The sequence below is a fragment of the Lepidochelys olivacea genome, assembly GCF_965140295.1.
Source record: "Lepidochelys olivacea isolate rLepOli2 genome assembly, chromosome: 1".
NCBI classification, from domain to species: domain Eukaryota; kingdom Metazoa; phylum Chordata; order Testudines; family Cheloniidae; genus Lepidochelys; species Lepidochelys olivacea.
In genome coordinates, this window is record NC_140411.1 from 107,046,686 (window position 1) to 107,070,122 (window position 23,437).

Genomic DNA, 23,437 nt, shown 5'->3' on the forward strand with positions numbered 1-23,437 from the left:
TCTCTTGGGAGTGATGTTCGTGGAACGCCCCATCTCAGGACAGCGCATCTCATGCCTTCCAACCAGTGGAGTCTCCTTCTGCTTTCTCCCCCCAGAGATATCATCTGGTCCACTCTCCACAATGGTACCTGTGGAGAGAACATGAAAGCGGTTAGTTACCTGTGTCCGCGTTGCTGGAACCCGGACATTCCCACTTCTTCTTCTGGAGGTCACATGTTGCCAAGCTTCTTCACTGACCTCTTGGCTCCGCTGTGCAACCTGCTCTAAAGATTTAGAGCTTTGTGCCTGTAGAAGCATATCCTGACTTTTGTCCAGAAAATCCTCCGTTTCTCGTATGCAACGCAGGGTCGTTATCTGTTGCTCCACACCTTCAATCTTCTCTTCCAGTATAGAGACCAGCTTGCACTTTGTACACACAAAGTCGCTTCTGTCCTGTGGAAGAAAGACAAACATGGCACATCCAGTGCAGGTCACAACAGCTGAACCCCCCCCTTCCATATCACCCTCTTACTATGAGCTTCCTCAGAGAAGTTGGCAAGATGTAAGCCTCACTGGGCTCACTCCAGATACTGTCAAACTATCCACACTAACTCTATTTCTTTACTTTTAATAACAGCATTTTACATTTTTCTGACACTTTTCATCCCAAAGAATGTGAAAGTACTTTACAGTCTGTGTTTGTGTATATTATAGCAGTAGCACATACTGAGATTGAGTCCATCTTCCAATTTATCCCCACCTTTCCAATTGCTCAAAACTTTACTAAGCAAATCCCTTTTTGGGATGAAATTTCCATGCTCCAGTTCTGCCTACAGCTGACTTTGGGTGAAGGCAAATAAATAATATTTTTCAGTCTCTTAATCTAATGTCCAGCTGCATCAGGAAATGTAAGTGCCATCAAATCCTTACAATTCACTGTAAATACATTTGAAGGCTTATTTATGGTGGTAGAGGTGAAATAGATTAATTCAAACTTTTACAGTGAAAACCAAGCATTTTAATAGCAGTTCTCCTGGTGAAATGGAAGGGAGAACTCACATAACTGAATTTGGACTGATAAAAGGTTTTCTTCAAAGCAGCAAGGTATTTCAGCACATTCCTAACTTTAAGGACACCAGATTCAATGAGACTCCTATTAGAACTTTACTAGATACATAACTGAGTGAAATTTTATGGTTTGCAGTATACAGAAATCAGATGTTTATAATGATCCCTTCTGGCTTTCATCTGTGTGTGTTCATATATATATATTCAATTGCTATTTGTAAAATGTAATTATCTAGCTATTTACTAAAAGAAGCATTTTAAAAAATACCAAACTTTTAGTCCACTTACAGGCTTAACCACTTGTAAATATATTATGCAAATTGGTTTTCCCCTACAAAACCTCACAACAAAAATCTAAAACTCAGAGAAATTTGTTTTTTTGCTCATCTCTGAACCACAAGAGGCCAAGCCAATTTAAATAGTGATCAGTGACCAAGAACAATCTTTGCATGCCGAAAGATTATTTTTTTTAAATTCTAATTATTGAATTCAAGCTCTGTTACATTAAAATTTTCAAGCTCTGCTGGACTCTCTCCACTTTGCATTCATTCTACCTTGTTTAACTTGCCTTTCTTCTGCCATTAGACTGTAAGACCTACAGGGCAAGGACCTGCCACTAACCCATCACTACAGTAACATATACATTTATGGTTGCTATAAAGGCAAAATCTTAGAGCAGGTGAGGTGGTCCAAAGTAGAGATTCTCAACCTTTTTTCTTTCAGGCCCCCCCAACATGCTTTTAAAAACTCCATGGCCCACCTGTGCCCCAATAACTGGTTTTCTGCTTATAAAAGCCAGGGCTGGCATTAGGGGGTAGCAAGCAGGGCAGTTGCCTGGGGCCCCATGTCACAGAGGCCCTCACGAATCTACGTTGCTCAGGCTTCAGCTTCAGTCCCAGGTGGCAGGACTCAGGGACCTGGGCTTCAGCCCCATGTGGTGGAGCTTCGGCTTTCTGCCCTGGGCCCCAGTGAGTCTAATGGTGGCCCTGCTTGGAGGCCCCCCGAAACCTGCTTGAGGGGCCCCGGACCTCTGATTGAGAACCACTAGTCTATAGGATATGGCAGTTGTGGTCTCAGGTATACTGAGGGAGATAATACTGAGGGAGATAGGGAAAGGACCACCATTGTGTTCCAAGACACATTCAGCTCGTTTCAGAGAGAATTTGATCCTTATTGATATCCACTGTGCCATTGTCAGGCTGGGTCATTCTCGGAGTCTAGGGTGCTGCTTATATGAGTCTTACCCTGTGCAGTTTAACTGGCTTCCTATTCTGGCAGAAAGTGACCCAGAAAGAGGCAAAACAGAAAGCAAACAGAGCAGCAGGAAAACTAATGCTCAGGGAAAAGTTTTATGACCTATTGGGGGCTGCACATAAAAGTCACGGGAAAGATACTCATCCTATTTCTTTACACATTAAGTTTAGTCATCTAGACAGCAATTGTCCTCCTGTATTTAAACAACTGATTTCACTATGTAAGCAATTTAATTAATAAACTTAATACCCCAGTGAGGCAGGAAAGTATCATTATCGCCACTTTACAACTGGAGAAACTGAGGCATAGAGGTTTAGTGACGTGCCCAGGATCACTTGGGAAGTCCATCAGAGCCAGAATAGAATCCATCTCCTACCTCCTCAGCCCTGTACTTTAACCACAAGGCTATTCACTCACCAACACTGACTCTTATGGCACTTAAGGCTTTTCCTGGAGGTCTGTTCTAGCAATTTTATTACCCATTCATCTGGAACTTGGGGTGTGGGTACCACAGACAGTGAGATAAAAGCAAGCGATGCTGTAAAGAGGCAGAATAATCTGGGAAAAATCCAGAATAATGAGTGTTTTAATTAACATGAGTCATGAAATATGGTTACAAACCTGAAAGTGTTCTCCCCTCCCCATATGCTGAATAACTTTGGGCAGCAGCGACACGCAAGGAATTACACATTGCAGGGAAAGGCATCAATTTCTTCATAATGGTCCTGCTTTGAGCAGGGGGTTGGACTAGATGACCTCCTGAGGTCCCTTCCAACACTGATATTCTATGATGCTATGATTCTAGGTGTTACTCTAAAATACATCCAATCATTTAGGCCTAATTCCTGCTTCCTTTAAAGCTAATGCCAAAATTATCATTGACGTCAGTGGAAATAGGATTAAGCCCAAGGGCCAAATTTTTACTCTACTTAAGCCAATGGCAAGACAGAATAACTCTTAACAGTTATATAGCACCTTGTGCTCGTAGATCTCAAAGCACTTTGTAAAGGTGGGTGAGCATTATTATCCCAGGATTATAGATCGGTAACTTTAAGCACTAGAGCTCCAATTCAGAAAATTAGCAAACACATGATTAGTTATAAACTGGGAGTAAAACCTATGTGTTTTGACTCCAGTGGTTGTGGGGGAGAGCACTCATGGAATATATAACAAAACAACCCACTGAAATGTGATGTTTTCAGCATGTTTTACAAACAGGCTCCCAATGTCTGCCAAGTTGGACAAATAAGGTGAAATTGCCAAGATTTAAACCCCTAAAATAATGTGTATTGCTCTGGAAATGCTGACAGACATTTAGCTCTGGTATCATTTTTGCTACTACTTATATCTCCCTCAGTGAGAATCAGACTCGAAAGTCATTAAAAGGGTGGGGCTGGGAGTGCTACTGGGCAGCTTTTTATTCCTGTGTCACTCATGAGAAATGAGATACCGGGACTGTGAAACTACTGTAAATGTGAAGGCTGCACTCTTCATGGCATGGCAGCTCTTCTGCTGGCTCGAAGTGTCCTGATCTCATTACAGCTTTTGACTTGTTCCGGCCTTCCGATTAGAATGATTCAGGTTACATCATTTTAAACTGTTCACAGGGTCAAGAGACCATATCATTTCAATGAGGCCACAGTTCATTTGCTCTGTCTCAGAGAAGCCAGAGGATAAAATAAATATTAATAATCAGTTTGAAAGGAGGTTTCTGTGGTTGGTATAATATCTAAGTGAAACATTTCATACATGATGCAGCAAAACAGCCGCTGGCTTTTTACCAGTTCAGAGAGAAAGACAAAAGGGAAAAGTAAGTCATTTTTGTACCTGCTAATGTTCTTTTGTAATTTTCCATTCTAGGAAGAATTTGCTTTTTGCTTAGTGGATTTGAAATCAGTCCATTCAGAGTGTGGAAGAAAAAAAATGAATAGGTAAATTCAGCTTTCTGGCTGCTTTGTACAGTTGATGTGCTTAATTTTACCTATGTGATCAGCTCTACTTACACTGGCAATGAGGAGATGTTGAGAGAGAGAGAGAGGTTAAATGTGTGGTGCCGTTAGAGGAATCAAATTAATGAAAACGTTACAGTTTCCCCCCCCTCCAAAAATACTGTTCATTTCATTTTGTCCTTGAGACAATTTCATCCCTGGTGTAATTTCATTGATTTAATGGGGTCACACTAGCAATGAATTTGGCTCTTGTATTGGAAGTAAAGTTCTGAAACCATGTGCGCCATTTTCTTCTTTGCTTAGAATGCAGATGAGCTTTGAAGACTATGACAGGGGAAGTTTTTAAGGATGACAGAGATCAGTGCTGGGCACGGGCATGTAGAGTAGAATATTGAGCTTGTTTCCTTCTGAAGGCCTATCTTATATCTTTGCTCAGGTCACAATGTAAAATTAATTTATTCATTTCCTCTTCTCTGTTTCATGCATCTCACAAAACACATAATTTATCTAAGGCTATGTCTACACTACTGCGGTAAGTTGACCTAAGTTACACTACTACAGCTGCGTGAATAACTTTAAGTCTGTGGGATGGTTTTATAAAATCCATATGGAAAAGTTTTCCATGGAATTATATAGGAATTTTCCACATGGGACATAACCTCCTTGCATCCCCTTCTCACCCAGCAGACCTACAAAGGATTAGCCAGATTGCCGCTCTCAGTGTACACTCAGCAGCCCTTTCTTTTTATTTAAGAAATAATGTTATTTTCTGACAGTCTTAAAATATACAAGGCAAATACATTTATTTTTTCTCTCAAAGCCTATCCCTGATTCTTCACCATAGCGATGCATTGCTCAAGATCTTAACTGTCTTCCAGTTTGGAAGCAATTTGTATTTTTCTACAAAAAATACAAAATGTAAAAACCCACATTTTTCTTCCCACTGATATGCTTTATAGCTTGCTAATACACGGTGTATTCTATGTATAATTTGTTTTTCTAATTATTTTGGACATTTTATCCAACACATTATAATTACACAATGATCTTTTTGGTTCCAGTCTGGTGGCCCTTTGCATTAGCTATTAAAGAGACCGTGTTGCTATTCAGTCCCAGTCTCTCGTTCTCCTGTATTCTGATCCTGCAGAGTGCTGAACAGAGCTGGTGGAAATTCAGAATTTCCATTCAGTAGGAAATATCAACACTTCAAACTTTGTTTTCATTCCTAATTGGAACTAACAAAACATTTCTAAAATTTCCAGCAAAAAATAATTTTCAATAAAATTTCATTTTGAGTCAGTCAAAATGTTCCCTGGGGATAAAACTGAATGTTTCATTCTGATTCCAAATGATCTGAAAATATAATTTCTAATGGAATATAAAATAAATTTCAAAACAAAAAGTTGTTTTGAAATGAAAAATTGAAACATTCTGCTTTTCCCTTATCAGAATGCTTTTTTCTATTTTTTCTAAACAAAACATCAAAGTAGACATATTCCAACAAAATTTTATTGTGATGAAATGGCATTTTCTGATGGAAAAATATTCCACTGAAAGGTTTACAAACAGCCCTAGTGTTGAGAACCTCCTCTGAGGAGAAGGTTGTCCTGAACTCCCACTGAAGTCAATGAGAAGCCATTCTTTAATTTTCTGGATGGTACCCCAATCCAGCAGAATCTAGGAACACTATGAAGATATGGGGTAAAGGATAAGGTGTGCCTCATATTGTTCATGTCACCAAATGATTGAATAAGGATTGGGTAGCACTGACTGTGATCTAATGTCAATCTAATTCACTCCTTCCTAGTGGTAGCAATATACAATTTGAGGTTCTGAAGTTAATAATTGGAGGTGGAAGGGGATTCTTGGGGCTCCATAAGTGATGAGAGGGATATTTTTGGGGGAAGGAGAATCACATTTTTTATCAAAAGTAAATTATACTGTCTTAGACCTGAGAGAATAATATGAATATCCAACAACAACAAAACAAACAAACAAAACAGAAAAGGCCATTAATGAAGACTCTGTGCAATGAGTGACTCTTCAAAAAGCACATTTTCCTTTTCCTTGTGACATGGTAGATGGCTAGGAGCATGGGAACATTTTACTTTGTGCTCTTTAATTCTTTTGTAGCTCTTATTCAAATGGAACATCAATTATATTAAGAACTGTCCTAATAAAAATTCTACAAAACTCCCCATGTAATTAAATGTCCTCTCCTGTCATACTGAACATATCATCTGTATTTATTTTTGTCTGATAGTTAAAATTATTAACACCATCATTTTAAATTCAGCTTCATATCATTTATAGAAAGCACCAAAATTTAGGGTAACACAAATTGCGAATTCTATATGCAGTTGTGGGGAAATTGCTGTAATTCTCCCAGTGTGGCCATATATGTAAAGTAAACAGAAGACTGTGTTAAGAACTGTACAACAGTCTAATGATAACTAGACTCTTTAAACAACAAACCTTTCAAGTGCGTCATATATATTCTGTTCTGTTTTCCTCACTTTGTGCAGCTTTAAATCAAAGTCTGTGGTTCAGCTATTGCTAAGAGGTTGGACATGTTGTCTGCAAATGAATAGGCCCTCCGCCAAGTAACTAGATCTTACTCTTGGTAAAGGAACAACATTGTTCACTAAAATAGTTTGTCTTTTGATGCCAAAGGAAATCAAATTGTAATCAAGGGCTGAGAATGAACTGAAGTCATGAAGGCTGGCTTGCCTCAGAGTTTGGCAACCTCACATGTTCCCAGGCATATTAAATATAATTTACATTTAGAAAGGGGAGAGGCTTTATTGCATTGGAAATTTGTTTTAAATAACATTGAAGTGAATCACTCATGAAGGCAGTCAGAGATGCTGGGCCAGATTCTGCGAATCCAGGATAATTCTATGAGCTTTAACAGAATTATTCTGGATTTACTCCAGCATAAGTATAAGTAAAAGGAGAATCAGGCCTATGGTCTCTGTGTCAGAGAAAATGGCTTGACTAAAAAGAAATCTACCTTTATATTAAACAACAAACTTACATAGGCACTTGTCACCCTCTGTAAATAAATTGTGCCAATTAGCAATAAAAGGTGGTTACAGAGCCACCCTTATTCAATTATAGGAAGAGTCCATATCTATTTTGGTCCATTTCATTATCCATGTTAAATCTATATAAATAGATTTCACTAGACTAAAATCATTGGGTTCATAGAAGCAATAGGGTAGTTTCAAAAGCTTGTGATTATCATCTCTCATCTTTGGTATTTGTTTATTTTAATTTAATTTAATGTAACAATCCAGCACATTTAGCCTTATGAATAGCCAGGCTCAAAGTGGGAGGAATCTTGTTAATTCTCTGTGGACTATAGACTAGTATGTTTCTCTTCTAACCTGACATTATAATGAAGTTTTTATATACGAAGTTTGTTTTACATACTGGCCTTAAATCATGAGCGATGGAATCAGACAAATAAAAAACAAAACCTCTTGCATTAGCATTCCTTTGCCAAACCATCCTAACCTCTTTATGCAGCAGTTTTGTCCTATTATGGTCAGCATACTTTATAGAATGTAAAGGAAAAATTGACTCTTGGTAAAATCCTCCAGGATAATTAAATTGCCAAAGAAATTTTAGGGTAGGTAGTGGCTATGAACATTAAAACCACTTTTTTGATTCCTAATCCCAGTCTCGCTCTGGGAATGCAATAGAGACAACATGCTCTACCCCGGGATGGATGTGTCAGTGATAGCTTACGCAGTTGAACAGCTCACCTCTGGTCACTTATGGAGCAGCATTTTGGGGCTCTGAAGGAACATCTGCCCTGTTTGTCTCAGCATTGTGATATACAGGACCTTAAATATACTTTAGTGTACAACTAGGCAAAACTAACTGTCAGCAAAGAGCTGTGGGGAAGATTCCTTCTCCTTGCTGGAAGGAAAAATTAGAAATATTAGCTAGATTCTGCAGGTGGGTAGAATTAGTGGTATAGCTGAAGAAAAGTGCAAATTATGAAGGACAAAGGCTCTGGCAGAGATCAGGTGAAATAAAAGATTTTCATGGCCCAGTAATTATAGAGCTTCAGCAAAGTGTCCTGATTTGTGAGGGAAATGGACACTCTGAGGTGAAAATAAAGATGCAAAATATTCTGCAGTGACAACACACCAGAGAGGTGCTGAGAACCACTAAAGTAATTTAAAGTTGGCCTTCTCCTCCAACAGTAATGTATTCTGTGAAGACATTTGGCTGATACGGGGGGAGGTAGAATACTGCTGAGCCCAAGTGCACAGATAACAGGACCAGCAAGGAGGCAAGAGCAATGTTGCCCAGCCATGAACTATACAACCCAATACTTCCTGCCACTCAAAGGCACCCACAGGGATATGCCAAAGTGGTGGTAGTTTAAAATAGCCTGTGCCAATGAGTAATATCACATGATTGCTGTAGCAGGAGGATCTGGGATGGATAAATGCAGTGCAACTTTAAAGTACAATGGGGCTAGGAGTATACTACAAACCATGCAAGAAGGATCTCTGAGCATGTGTTCCATTAATGCACATGCTCACAAAGTACAGGTGTACATTAACCTGCCCTATGAACTTTCATCTGTGCTTCTGATGGAGAAAATCAGCCTATCAAGGAGAGAGAACTTCAACACTCACTAAATCCTAGGAAATGCTGCAATACATCCTCACTGCACAGACAGCCACATAAAGACCATTGCATAAAACAGCTCCATGATCCAAATCTGCCCACTTGCCCTCTTTACAACTGCACTTTTCAGCATCACAGTTCTCAACCATCCTCCACCTTTCTTTTTGCTTCCGCTTCCTCACCTTTCATGTCAAACAATGGTACACAGTATATTTGGATGTTAATAAGATCACCTGTGTATTGCTTGAAATAAGAACAAACACTCTAGTTTAGAAAGTTTTTAAATATCTTCATGTTTGTCTTCCACTTCTATTGTTTTGTAAACACATTATGGGCTTGATCTGCACTATTAAAAACTATGGAAGTTATGTTGTTGACTTTAGTGGGAGCAGGATCAAGCCATATGTGAATTTTTCTTAGATTCATAGATTCCAAGGCCAGAAGGGACCACTCTGATCATCTAGTCTAACCTCCCGTATAACACATGCCATAGAACTTCCCCAAAATAATTCCAGAGTGTATCTTTTAGAAAAACATTGTCTTGATCTGAAAATTGTCAGTGGTGGAGAATCCACCATGATCCTTGGTAAACTGTTCCAATGGTTAATTACTCTCATTGTTAAAAATTTGCACCTTATTTCCAGTCTGAAATTGTCTAGCTTTAACTTGCAGACATTATATTGTGGTATAATTTCATCTGCATGTTTTGCATCTGTTCTGCAGGGTCTGATGCTGCTTTTAGTTGATGTGTCCTGATCTGTGGGGTGCTTGTTTCTCGTGATCAGCTTGGAGCGATTTGAAGGTCTGAAGATGGGTTTCAGGACAGATTTATTTCAAGATGGGGTCCCATTGAGTATGGGTTGTAGTTGTTTGATGATACCCCATATGGCTTCAAGTGTGGGGTGGTAGGTGATAACTAGGAGTGTGTGATCAGAGGAGAGGTTTGTTTTTGTATTGATGAAGCAGGTTCTCTAAGGGTATTTGGGTGGCCTGTTCCAAGAAGTGAGTTACTTCTCTGGCGGAGTGTCCTTGTTTAAAGGCCGTTTTGAGTGTGTTAAGGTATATATCCCAGACTTGCAACTTGGAGCATATTTTGTGTGCCTAGCTGTAGATAACAGATTTCTTGGTGTATTTGGGGTGGTTACTGCATCTATGAAGGGAGGTGTGGTGATCCATAGGTTTCTTGTGTATACAGTTGTCTGTAGGGTTCTATTGCTGAAGCTGAATATGATGTCCAGGCAGTTGATGCTGGTGTTAGGAGTTCCAGAGAGAGCTTAATGGACTGGTAGTGGTTGTTGAAGTTGTGGTGGAAATCTGAGGGAATTTAAGCCGTCTGTCTCTCTAATATCCTGGGACCAACACGGCTACAACAACCCTGCATACAACATAAGTTAATTTTATGTCTTTCTAGTTGTTTAATCAAAATGTCATGGGTACAAAGTATGTACATCAACTGTATTACATTTATCAACCAAACTTGTAATCTAATAAAAAAAGTTACGTTGACATAATCAGTTTTTCATAAACCCATGTTGATTGGCATACATTTGTATTACCCTCCTTTAATTCTCTATATTAATGGAGCGGCTGATGTTGCATTCCATTATCTTGCCTGAGATCAATGTCAGACTGTCAGGCCTATAATTACCCTAGTCATCCTATTTATTCTTTTAAAATATTGACATAACATTAACTTTCTTTTAGTCTTCTGGAACTTCCTCAGTGTTCCAAGACTTATTGTAAATCAACATTAATGGTCTAGTGAGCTCCGCAGACAGCTCTTCTAAAACTCTTGGGTGCAAGTTAGACAGACCTGCTGATTTAAAAATGTCTAACTTTTAGTAGCTGCTATTTAACATCCTCCTAGTAGAAAAGAAAGAATGTTATAATATGATGTGACTATATCATTCCCCCCTGCAAACATAGAACTTCTGCCTTTTCTGCATTATTATAGATCAGTGGTTCCCAAACTTGTTCCGCCGCTTGTGCAGGGAAAGCCCCGACTGGGCCGGTTTGTTTACATGCCGTGTCCACAGGTTCGGCCGATTGCGGCTCCCAGGGGCCGCGGTTCCCCGCTCCAGGCCAATGGGAGCTGCTGGAAGCGGTGGCCAGTCCCTGCACAAGCGGCGGAACAAGGGAACCACTGTTATAGATAATTCTACATTTCCATCTTGTAATGGACCAATACTATTGTTAGGATTCATTTTTTGTTCCTAATATACTTATAAACTCCTCCTTATTGTCCATAGCTCTGCTGGCCATCAATTTCTCATTGTGTCCTTTTGCTTCCATTATTAATTTTCTACAATCTTCTCCTGTCTTCCATTTGTTATATATATATAACTGCCATCACTTCCCCTCTAAATCAGGTTGTTTTTTTAATCAATACAGCCTTCTTTCTTGATTGTGGCTTTTTGGGCATCTAGTAAAGTGTTCTTAAACAATTTCCAATGATCATTCACATTTTTCTGATTAAATTCTTCCTCCTGGCTGATTTGGTTCATAACTGTTTTCAGTTTTGTGAAATTGGCCATTTAAAGCACCAAGTTTATATATCATTTGTCTGGACGTTATTCTGTTTCCACATTATAAATGTAACCAAGTCATGATCATTGGTACCTAAGTTACATTTTTTTTTTATTTCTGAGATCAATTTCTTTTATCTGTCAAGGTAAGTCTAATATTGAATTCCCCCATGTTGGCTGCAGCACTTTTTGAGTTAGGAAATTGTCACCTATAATATTTAGAAATTCCAAAGATATGATAGTACTGGCAGTATGAGTCCTCCAGCCTATGTCACTTAAATTGAATTTCCCCATTGTCACATAGCTTTTCTTCCTACACATTATAGATAGGTGCATAAGGTATGGTCATCCTGTTCTCTAGTGTGATTTGGTGGACTGTAGCAGATGTCAACTTACACCCCCTCTTGTGCTTTATCTGTTAGGACATTGATCCATAAACATTCAAGCTCATTTTCTTCCAAGTTATCAGTGACTCAGAAACAGGTAGTACCATTTTTGCCATAGAGAGACATTTTCCCTCCCCTTTTGTCCTCTTGATCCTTTATAATTAGGTTATAAGCATTGCTTTAACTTTCCAGTCATGGGAATCATTCCACTAGGTTTCAGTAACACCAACTAGATCAAGTTTATGCTTGTTTATGAGCCATTCCAAATCATCTTGTTTGTTATGCAGGCTTTTAGAATTGGTGTATCAGTAATTAAATTACTTTTTTTCATGTCCTTTGGTTCCTTGATTAATTTTGTACTCAACATCTCAATTTTGTGCTGAGTGCTTGTAGCTTCTGTCTTATCTGCCCCTTTTGTTATTAGTTAAATACCCTCCTGACTATTCTAGCTAGCGTGTCCGAAAGAAGATTGGTCTCCCTTCTACTGATGTGGAAGCCGTTCAAACAATACAGCCCCCATTCTCCACTGAAGGTAGATAATGGTCCACAAAACCTAAACCCTCTACCCTACACTACTTACCTAGCCAGAGGTTCACTTCTAGAATCATCTGCCTTCTGGTATTTCTTTGCTTATGGTGCAGGAAGGATCTCAGAGAAGATACTAAACTGGGAGGAGTGGTAGATACGCTGGAGGGGAGGGATAGGATACAGAAGGACCTAGACCAATTGGAAGATTGGGCCAAAAGGAATCTGATGAGGTTCAATAAGGATAAGTGCAGGGTCCTGCACTTAGGACGGAAGAACCCAATGCACAGCTACAGACTAGGGACCGAATGGCTAGGCAGCAGTTCTGCGGAAAAGGACCTAGGGGTGACAGTGGATGAGAAGCTGGATATGAGTCAGCAGTGTGCCCTTGTTGCCAAGAAGGCCAATGGCATTTTGGGATGTATAAGTAGGGGCATAGCGAGCAGATCGAGGGACGTGATCGTTCCCCTCTATTCGACATTGGTGAGGCCTCATCTGGAGTACTGTGTCCAGTTTTGGGCCCCACACTACAAGAAGGATGTGGATAAATTGGAGAGAGTCCAGCGAAGGGCAACAAAAATGATTAGGGGACTGGAACACATGACTTATGAGGAGAGGCTGAGGGAGCTGGGATTGTTTAGCCTGCAGAAGAGAAGAATGAGGGGGGATTTGATAGCTGCTTTCAACTACCTGAAAGGGGGTTCCAAAGAGGATGGCTCTAGACTGTTCTCAATGGTAGCAGATGACAGAACGAGGAGTAATGGTCTCAAGTTGCAGTGGGGGAGGTTTAGATTGGATATTAGGAAAAACTTTTTCACTAAGAGGGTGGTGAAACACTGGAATGAGTTACCTAGGGAGGTGGTAGAATCTCCTTCCTTAGAGGTTTTTAAGGTCAGGCTTGACAAAGCCCTGGCTGGGATGATTTAACTGGGAATTGGTCCTGCTTTGAGCAGGGGGTTGGACTAGATGACCTTCTGGGGTCCCTTCCAACCCTGATATTCTATGATTCTATGATTCTATGATCACTTGGAAATTCTTCCTCCTTTTCAGCATTCTTTATATTGGCCATCACAGGTGACTATTTACCTTTTTGAGGCTTTCTTGGAACATAAAATTGATATTAAAAGAGAAATGGGAGTGGAAAGTCCATTAATGACTATTAGCCAGGATGGGTAAGGAATGGTGTCCCTAGCCTTTGTTCGTCAGAGAGTGGAGCTGGATGGCAGGAGAGAGATCACTAGATCATTACCTGTTAGCTTCACTCCCTCTGGGGCACCTGGCATTGGCTACTGTTGGCAGACAGGATACTGGGCTGGATGGACCTTTGGTCTGACCCAGTATGGCCATTCTTATGTTCTTATGTAAGGAATGTTACAAAGCGCAAAGCACCTCCTGATATTCCCACCCATCCACACCCCTGGACTGGAAGGAGCAAGAAGATGGATATTAGGAACTCCCTCTTTGAATGAAAGAAATATACACCAACAACAACTTCAGAAATGTGCTGTGTGCAGGCATTAACATATTTGCTGCATGACGGGGTGCTGAACTGTTCACACTTTTCCTACACTGGAGTTAATACTAATGAGGATTGGACAGAGTTTTTCTGCCAGCTTTTCTCCTTCTTTTGTCCTTTTTTTGGTTCTTGGGTTAATTGACGCCAATAAATTTAATGTTACTTGCTGGTCAAATGGCATCACCCTTTTAGAAGAGATCTGAAAATGAATCTCTGTACAGACATATTGGCATTTGGTTGAGATTAAGATGAGTCAAAAAAGTGTAACAGGGATAGTTTTCCTAGCATGTCATCCTAACAAAGGGCTTTTGGAAATGTTGTCACACGTTGCATCCTCAGGAAAGAGATTCTGTTGCATGGGTATTTTTCCAAACAGCAAATATATTAATGGATATTCCAGGAACAGAAAAATACATCAAAAATGATATTTTCTCCATTAAAAATATCTAACATTCAAATTAATCACTCAGCATTGCTGTATCATAGCTGTTAAGTATAAAAAAAGACAAATATTTACCAGTATATAGGCAATAGTCTGTATTATAAGCAGAGCTAGCAGTGATGCCTGTAACTAAGGTTGTCTAACACTTGCTATTTTACAATTGTTTTAAATATACATAACTTGTTTTGGTCAGTATTTCTATAATACATAAGGAAAGAATAATGTGGGTGACTTATTATAACCAGGTTTTTGTCACCAAGGTTGTCTGTGTCCACATTAGAGATTACACCCATTGATTAAAGAGACTTCTTCTGGAACGATATGACATAAACATTCAGCGTTTGTCCCTAGATATGTATGAATAGGGTGAGTAAAATTAGCTTCACTGAAATAAGTGTGTATAACATAGTGACATAAAACAGTCAATAAATATTGAAAATATCCTTATTTACTTTAACCTGAATTTACTATTCCATTTTTTCTTAAATGAAATATTTTGCATACATTCCAGAAGAAATATACCCCAAATGTAAACATCAGAGAGCCCTCTGTCTACGCTAGTTGGTTGCTTCATCTACATTTGACTTGGTCATGGAAGACTGCGTTCATTTGATCTTTCCTCGGGTGACACTGACATCCCTAATGAGCTAGCAGTTTTTTCTCAGAAAGGCAAAATATTGGCCCAGGGAACATGAGAGAGGGAATATTTCTCAATAAGAATTCACCAAAAGCAGCAATATCTGTTGACTATGAAATATTCTGTAATACTGGCTATTAGTATGTGTCTCTGATTTGATGATTCCTAGCTGGAAATAATCCATCTGGAAAGAGAAATGAATAGACTGCCCTGTCCATGTGGTTAAAAATATCCTTCCAAAAAGTATTTTTATTCAAATATTTCCCTCTGTACATTAAAATATATATATATCTGTGGAGATACCAATAAATGGTCTTTATTTTTTTACACGATGGTCCCCCTCCAGCTGCCTTAGCAGAGAAATACTGATAAAGTTGGAGGACCTCGTTAATTTGAATGTCTTTCATATCAAGACAGACACTGATTAAGATAGATTTGACTTTCATATGATCATATTATAATTCATTGATTTGATTAATATAATCTCTCTTGCTGTTTGTGGAAAGCTAACTAACAGAGTAAAATTTTCTCATATTAATTCATTATTCAAATTTTCATACATGTCATGTATCATATGACTTGTTATTTAAAATTCAGGAGCCAAAATTTAAGCTATATTGTATACTTACTAAATTTCTTGTGTGAGCAGTTGTGCTAGTAAATACAGCTGGTCAAGAAATGGGAACTCTTCTGTGAAAAAGTTGTTCCTTTTTTCAAAATTAGATTTTTTTTGACAATCTATAATTTCAGTGGTCCCCGTGTTCATAGAAATGAAACACTAAGAGTGCTCATACAGCTGAAGTGAATATACTGAAACTTTTGAACAAATATTAATGGGGAATTTTTTTCTGTATTCACCTAGCTTTACATTATGTATTTTTGGTTTAGTGGTGCAGTTTTATAATTTGTATGATTTCTATGATTCAGGTCATCCTGAGAGAAAGAAAGAAAATGGAAAGACAGAAAGAAGAGACAGTCAAAGCTTATAAGCATATACCAGTAAAAAAGAAAAATATCTTTTTTTCTCTACTACCAGGAAGGGATGAGTCAGTGTTGCATGTGTAATACACAGAGTGATTTTAGTATAACAAGATGATGCTTAACTCCTAGTGTCCTTGTCATTTAATCCATTTAGCTCTGTCCAGGGATCCCATGAATTTATGTGAACCCCCTGCTACCTTCTTTTGTTGACTTGCCCCCCTATGGTGAGATTCCCATCTGCTGGGAAGTGAAATTCTTTGCCAAACTTTATCTAATTTAACAAAATGTAACATGTAAACCCAACTTTTTCATTTATTACTTTGACAGGGCAGATGGCGATGAGTTTTTAAGAGACTGTAATGTTGGTAAAAGCTGTATTATTTGTAGCTTTTAATGGTTTTGGCTGCTTGGGTTTTAGTGCTTGATTTTGGGAAAAGACTCTGACACAGGCAATTAAACCTTTGAGCCATCCGTACTTAGTGATGCATCATAATTCAGCTGTTTTCAGAAAATCATATTGTGACCAAATAATCATTCATTAGGACAGAAAATATGTTTTTAATGGAAATTTGAGAGACATGTTTGGTAGCTGATATGAATGACTAGTTTTCAAATAGCCCTAATTACTGGAGTATTTCTTTCTTGTTAATTTAAACCCATTAATGAAAACATATGATGTTAAGTTTAATATCTACTAACCCTTGATGACTGTTTTGACTTCCAACATTGTCCTATAAATAAGTATGAAAGATATGAACTTAAAATCAAAGGGTATCTCTTCACTGTAATTAAAGAGAACAAGGTCACCCAGCATCTCCTTGGAATCCAGTAAGAACATAGAAAAAAATCATCATTAGCTTGAGTTAAGTACAATCTGTACTGCAACATGTCTTGACTTTAAAGACATACCCTAAATCCATATTGCAAATTTCAAAATGGACTGACAATCTCAAGAGCAGGATTTCCATTTAAAGAGTACACAATGGGGCAGGGAGAAGATGAGACTGCAAGATGTTCTTGTACAAAGAAAAACACAGCACCCTAGATTTAATGAGAGCAGATGATATCATTGACCTGCCTTTGCAGACTCCTCAACTCCCCTCCTCCCCCTTTTTTGGATATCTGAAAGGCTTTTCTCGATACGCAGAAGGATTACAAATCTTGGAGCCCACCAATCATAGAATCATAGAATATCAGGGTTGGAAGGGACCTCAGGAGGTAATCTAGTCCAACCCCCTGCTCAAAGCAGGACCAGTCCCCAACTAAATCATCCCAACCAGGGCTTTGTCAAGCCTGACCTTAAAAACTTCAAAGGAAGGAGATTCCACTACTTCCCTAGGTAGCACATTCCAGTGCTTCGCCACCCTCCTAGTGAAAACTTTTCCTAATATCCAACCTAAACCTCCCTCACTGAAACTTGAGACCATTACTCCTTGTTCTGTCATCTGCTACCACTGAGAACAGTCTAGATCCAACCCCTATGGAACCCCCTTCCGGGTAGTTGAAAGCAGCTATCAAATCCCCCATCATTCTTCTCTTCCGCAGACTAAACAATCCCAGTTCCCTCAGCCTCTCCTCATAAGTCATGTGTTCCAGTCCCCAAATCATTTTTGTTGCCCTTCACTGGACGCTTTCCAATTTTTCCACATCATTTTTGTGGTGGGGCCCAAAACTGGACACAATACTCCAGATGAGGCCTCACCAATGTTGACTAGAGGGGAATGATCACGTCCCTCGATCTGCTAGCAATGCCCCTACTTATACAGCCAAAATGCCGTTAGCCATCTTGTCAACAAGGGCACACTGTTGACTCATATCCAGCTTCTCGTCCACTGTAACCCCTAGGTCCTTTTCTGCAGAACTGCTGCCTAGCCATTCAGTCCCTAGTCTGTAGCAGTGCATGGGATTCTTCAATCCTAAGTGCAAGACTCTGCACTTGTCCTTGTTGAACATCATCAGATTTCTTTTGGCCCAATCCTCTAATTTATCTAGGTCCCTCTGTATCCTATCCCTACCCTCCAGCGTATCTACCACTCCTCCCAGTTTAGTGTCATCTGCAAACTTGCTGAGGGTGCAGTCCACACCATCCTCCAGATCATTAATGAAGATATTGAACAAAACCGGCCCCAGGACAGACCCTTGGGGCACTCCGCTTGATACCGGCTGCCAACTAGACATGGAGCCATTGATCACACCCATTGAGCCTGGTGATCTAGCCAGCTTTCTATCCACCTTATAGTCCATTCATCCAGCCCATACTTCTTTAACTTGCTGGCAAGAATACTGTGGGAGACTGTATCAAAATCTTTGCTAAAGTCAAGGAATAACACCTCCACTGCTTTCCCCTTGTCCACAGAGCCAGTTATCTCATCACTGAAGGCAATTAGGTTAGTCAGGCATGACTTGCCCTTGGTGAATCCATGCTGAGTGTTCCTGATCACTTCCCTCTCCTCTAAGTGCTTCAGAATTGATTCCTTGAGGACCTGCTCCATGATTTTTCCAGGCACTGAGGTGAGGCTGACTGGCCTGCAGTTCCCCAGATCCTCTTCTTCCCTTTTTTAAAGATGGGCACTACATTAGCCTTTTTCCAGTCTTCCAGGACCTTCCCCAGTCACCAGGAATTGTCAAAGATAATGGCCAATGGCTCTGCAATCACATCAGCCAACTCCTTTAGCACTCTCAGATGCAGCGCATCTGGCCCCATGGATGCGTGCTCCAGCTTTTCTAAATAGTCCCAAACCATTTCTTTCTCCACAGAGGGTGGGTCACCTCCTCCCCATGCTGTGCTGCCCAGTGCAGTAGTCTGGGAGCTGACCTTGTTCATGAAGACAGAGGCAAAAAAAGCATTGAATACATTAGTTTTTTCCACATCCTCTGTCACTAGGTTGCTTCCCTCATTCAGTAAGGGATGAAAGTCACTTTCCTTGACTTTCTTCTTGTTGCTAACATACCTGAAGAAGTCCTTCTTGCTACTCTTAACATCTCTTGCTAGCTGCAACTCCAAGTATGATTTGGCCTTCCTGATTTCACTCCTGCATGCCTGAGCAATATTTTTATACTCTTCCCTGGTCATTTGTCCCATCTTCCACTTCTTGTAAGCTTATTTTTTGTGTTTAAGATCAGCAAGGATTTCACTGTTAAGCCAAGCTGGTGGCCTGCCATATTTACTATTCTTTCTACACATTGGGATGGTTTGTTCCTGTAACCTCAATAAGGATTCTTTAAAATACAGCCGGCTCTCCTGGACTCCTTTCCCCCTCATGTTATTCTCCCAGGGGATCCTGCCCATCGGTTCCCTGAGGGAGTCAAAGTCTGCTTTTCTGAAGTCCAGAGTCAGTATTCTGCTGCTCTCCTTTCTTCCTTGTGTCAGGATCCTGAACTCGACCATCTCATGGTCACTGCCTCTCAGGTTCCCATCCACTTTTGCTTCCCCTACTAATTCTTTTTCCCGGTTTGTGAGCAGCAGGTCAAGAAGAGCTCTGCCCCTAGTTGGTTCCTCCAGCACTTGCACTAGGAAATTGTCCCCTACATTTTCCAAAAACTTCCTGGATTGTCTGTGCACCGCTGTATTGCTCTCCCAGCAGATATCAGGGTGATTGAAGTCTCCCATGTGAACCAGGGCCTGCGATCTAGTAACTTCCATTAGTAGCCAGAAGAAAGCCTTGTCCACCTCATCCCCCTGGTCCGGTGGTCTATAGCAGACTCCCACCACCTTGTTGCTCACACTTCTAAACTTAATCCAGTTAATCAATGTTGCTAGTGTCCTTTTAATTTAGAATATCAGATGATTTTATGCTCAGTAACATTTCAAAAGGATATGCTTAACTGATGAAAGCAGGGTAGAATAGTTATTCAACTTTAACATTAACGCATCTGAACATGGCTTTGTATTGAGAGTAATATGGCCAAAGGACAGTGGGTGATATTGTATCCTGTGGGCCTAACTATGCAGTCAGGTTTTCTTGTGTAAAGACTCAGTCTCACCTCAGATGAGGTGAACAACCTATGTCTCAGGGAGAAAATTAAAGAAAGAACCTCGTCCTTTACTCTGAACTTTGTTGGTTAAAGTTAGATACTTCATGGTATTTCAGTCCTGTGTCTGAATATGCCATAAATACATACACTATATTTCATAGTAATTATTTTGTCCTGATGGTGAGTTATACTCTTCCCAGATGTGGGGAGGAATCTGCCTGGATGTGTTCTGAACTGCCAGGCACCTACTACAACTACATGGGTCAAAACTTTTTAGATATGATGCACCAAATTAATCCTTGATGCCTTGGATGGCCTTGCACCTGGGAGGAATTTCATCCATCATCTTAAATTTATTTTAAATAAATTTAATTTGTATTTCAAATTTGTGTTTCATTAACCTTTCATCTCAGCTGCATTTCCTGGATTTTTTTCTTGTAGTTTGGACCACAGACACTGTCTATTATTTTTCCTTGGGTGCTCCACCCAAGGCCCCACCCTTGCTCCACCTCTTCCTGCCCCCACTCTGCCCCCTCTCCTGAGGTCCCCCACCTGTCACTCGCTGCTTTCTGCCCTCCCTTCTGCCAGCTGCTAAACAGCTGATTGGTGGCCCCATTGAAGAGCTGTGGCTGGTGGTTGCTGAGCACCTCCTATCTTTTTTCTATGGGTACTTGAGCCCCAGACTCAGAACCCCACTGAGTCGGCACCTATGGTTTGGACTACAAGAAAAAGGGTTAGATTTACCCCTCCCACATCAAAAGTTATGGGAAAGGATCTTACAAGGGTTAGTTCTTGGTCCTACTCTATTTAACATTTTTATCAGTGACCTGGAAAAAACATAAAATCATCATTGATAAAGTTTGCAGAGACACAAAAATTGCCAAAGTGGTAAATAATGTTCCCCACCTAGATACTTATAACATGCTCCTCAATTTAGCAGAGGAAGGTACACCATGATCCAATGTCGGGAAATTGAAGCTAGACCTATTCAGACTGGAAATAAGTTGTACATTTTAAACTGAGAGTAATTAACCATTGGAACAATTTATCGAGGGTTGTGGTGGATTCTCCATCACTGACAATTTTGAAATCAAGATTGGATGCTTTTCTAAAAGATATGCTCTAGGAATTATTTAGGGGATGATCCATGGCTTGTGTGATACAGGAGGTCAGATTAGATGATCACAATGGTTCCGTCTGGCCTTGGAATCTATGAATTCTTGGTGATGAGTTCCTCACAGAGATTGTCCTACTGTATGACATTTGGAGAAGTATTTGGTCCCCAGCAACAAAAGCCACGGGGACTGCACCCTACTCTGGTGGATCTCCTTGGATCTTTGGGAGGCCAGGACCATTCTAAAGAAGCCCTCTCTTCTTTTGTGGCTTCAGCAGCCCACCTGGCTCCCTGTAAATGTACATCAAAAGGAGATGACTCCAAGGACTATCTCTTTCCACAGCTACCCCTTCTGGGCAGAGTGAGGATCAAAGGAGAAATTAAGAAAGTCTGGGGTTTATTAACTTTTCATGGTAAAAGCTTTGGGGATTGTGGGAGGAGAGGGGGAGACGATTTTGCATCTACATAGTCTGGGGAACTGCAGAGTATGCTGCTGTGGGGGAGTGGTTCTGTAGAGGGACCCCATAGTGCACAGATCTCCCGTGATGTAATTGGCCAAAGTTGTATTTTTAATTCTTTGAAAATATAAAAGGACCCTATTCTACCATCCTTATTCCACAAACAGCCCTATGGATTAAAATAAAATGGAAGCAAGGTATAACTCACTGTGAGTACGAGTAGCAGAATCAGACCCTTCATTTTTTTTCTTCACTCTAAATTTCTGAGAATTGGAATTTAAGGTCATTTTAAAATTTCATTTTATAATAAAGAAAAGAAGAAAAAATACAGCAAATTGTACTTTCCCTAAAGGGGGAAATGTGATTTCCAATGAGAGTTAACACAACATGGAAGTTTAAAGCAAAAGGAGGAAAAAGATGATTTTTCAAAATCTCCACTATCTTAAGAAAATCAATTCTTTATTGTCAATAATTGTATGTAGGCAGTTTATGGTGTTTCGGTAATTCTGACCTTTGTTGGGCTACATTGCTGTGTGTCAATAAAATGAGGAGTCTAAACAAGCAAAGCAATCATTCAATATGTGTAGCTAGTTAAAATTCATGGCCAGGAGTGAACAGATTGCCAGAGGAAAACTCTTAGCCTGCTACTCTACTGGTACCCTACCACTGGCAGAGCCCCTTTTATTCAAGCCTCTCCTGGTGGTTGCCTCCAATTCTTTTGCAAATCTTTCCCTCCCCTCACAAGTTTATGGCCCATTGACTAGTTTCTGTGGGTGGCTTGAAACATCTGGGCTGCAATCCTCCAGTGTATGTCCTGCACCCTCCTTTAAAACAATGGAACACAGACCAAGAAGAGAGCAGCAGTGTCCAAATGCAAAATCAGTAAAGAATAATGGAGCTGTTTAACATGTATATTCATTATTCACACTCAATTAAGGCCCAAGTGAAGGTAGAGGAGCTCAGGGCCTTACTCTGTCAGCCTCAAAAAAAGTTCTTGTGATTGTTACATCATGTTTCATTAGCCTAATTCAGTTGAGGTAACACTAATTTTCCCCTGGATGTCAGGCCTATCACCAACAGCTGTCACTTTTACAGGAAGTTTCTGCTGTAGAAGCAGCCAAGTTAGTGCTGAGCTTGTAGAATTAGTATGGCTAAAGTTCTTCAGTCTGACAGAAGAAATGCTTTAAAAAAAGCAGATAAAACTAACGTATAAGGCAAAATCTAGGGAATTAAATAGAAAAAAACCCAAAAAATGTTTCCTGAAGAATTTTTAAAACCTGTAGCAGAGATAGGATTTTCTATTAAACTCTATAGGATACTTTAAAAAAAATGTAGAAAAGCTAAAATTCTCTATTAAATGCTATAGAATTTGAGATTAATTTTTATAAAAACTTTTTTAGGGTTACACTCTGTCTAGCCTTTACATACGTGCACAATATGGGAGATAGGAGGGCTGCAAGGAGCCTCTGCCTTTCTTATGTGATCTAAATAAGGACTGGGCAGAATGGTTAGTGCAGAGACGATCCCTTCTGCCCCCAGTCCCACTGTTTCCTAGGCCCCCAAAGTACAGCTGGACTTTTCAAGGGTTTATTGAAAAAATGGCTGTTCCGCATCAGGATGAAACTGACTCAGAACTTTTTGTGAAAGGCCCCTGTCACGGTTCCTCCCCCACTCTGAACTCTAGGGTACAGATGTGGGGACCTGCATGAAAAACCTCCTAAGCTTATCTTTACCAGCTTAGGTCAAAACTTCCCCAAGGTACAAATATTACACCTTGGACTGGCCGCTACCACCACCAAACTAATACTGGTTACTGGGGAAGAGCTGTTTGGACGCGTCCTTCCCCCCAAAATACTTCCCAAAACCTTGCACCCCACTTCCTGGACAAGGTTTGGTAAAAAGCCTCACCAATTTGCCTAGGTGACTACAGACCCAGACCCTTGGATCTTAAGAACACTGAACAATCCTCCCAACACTT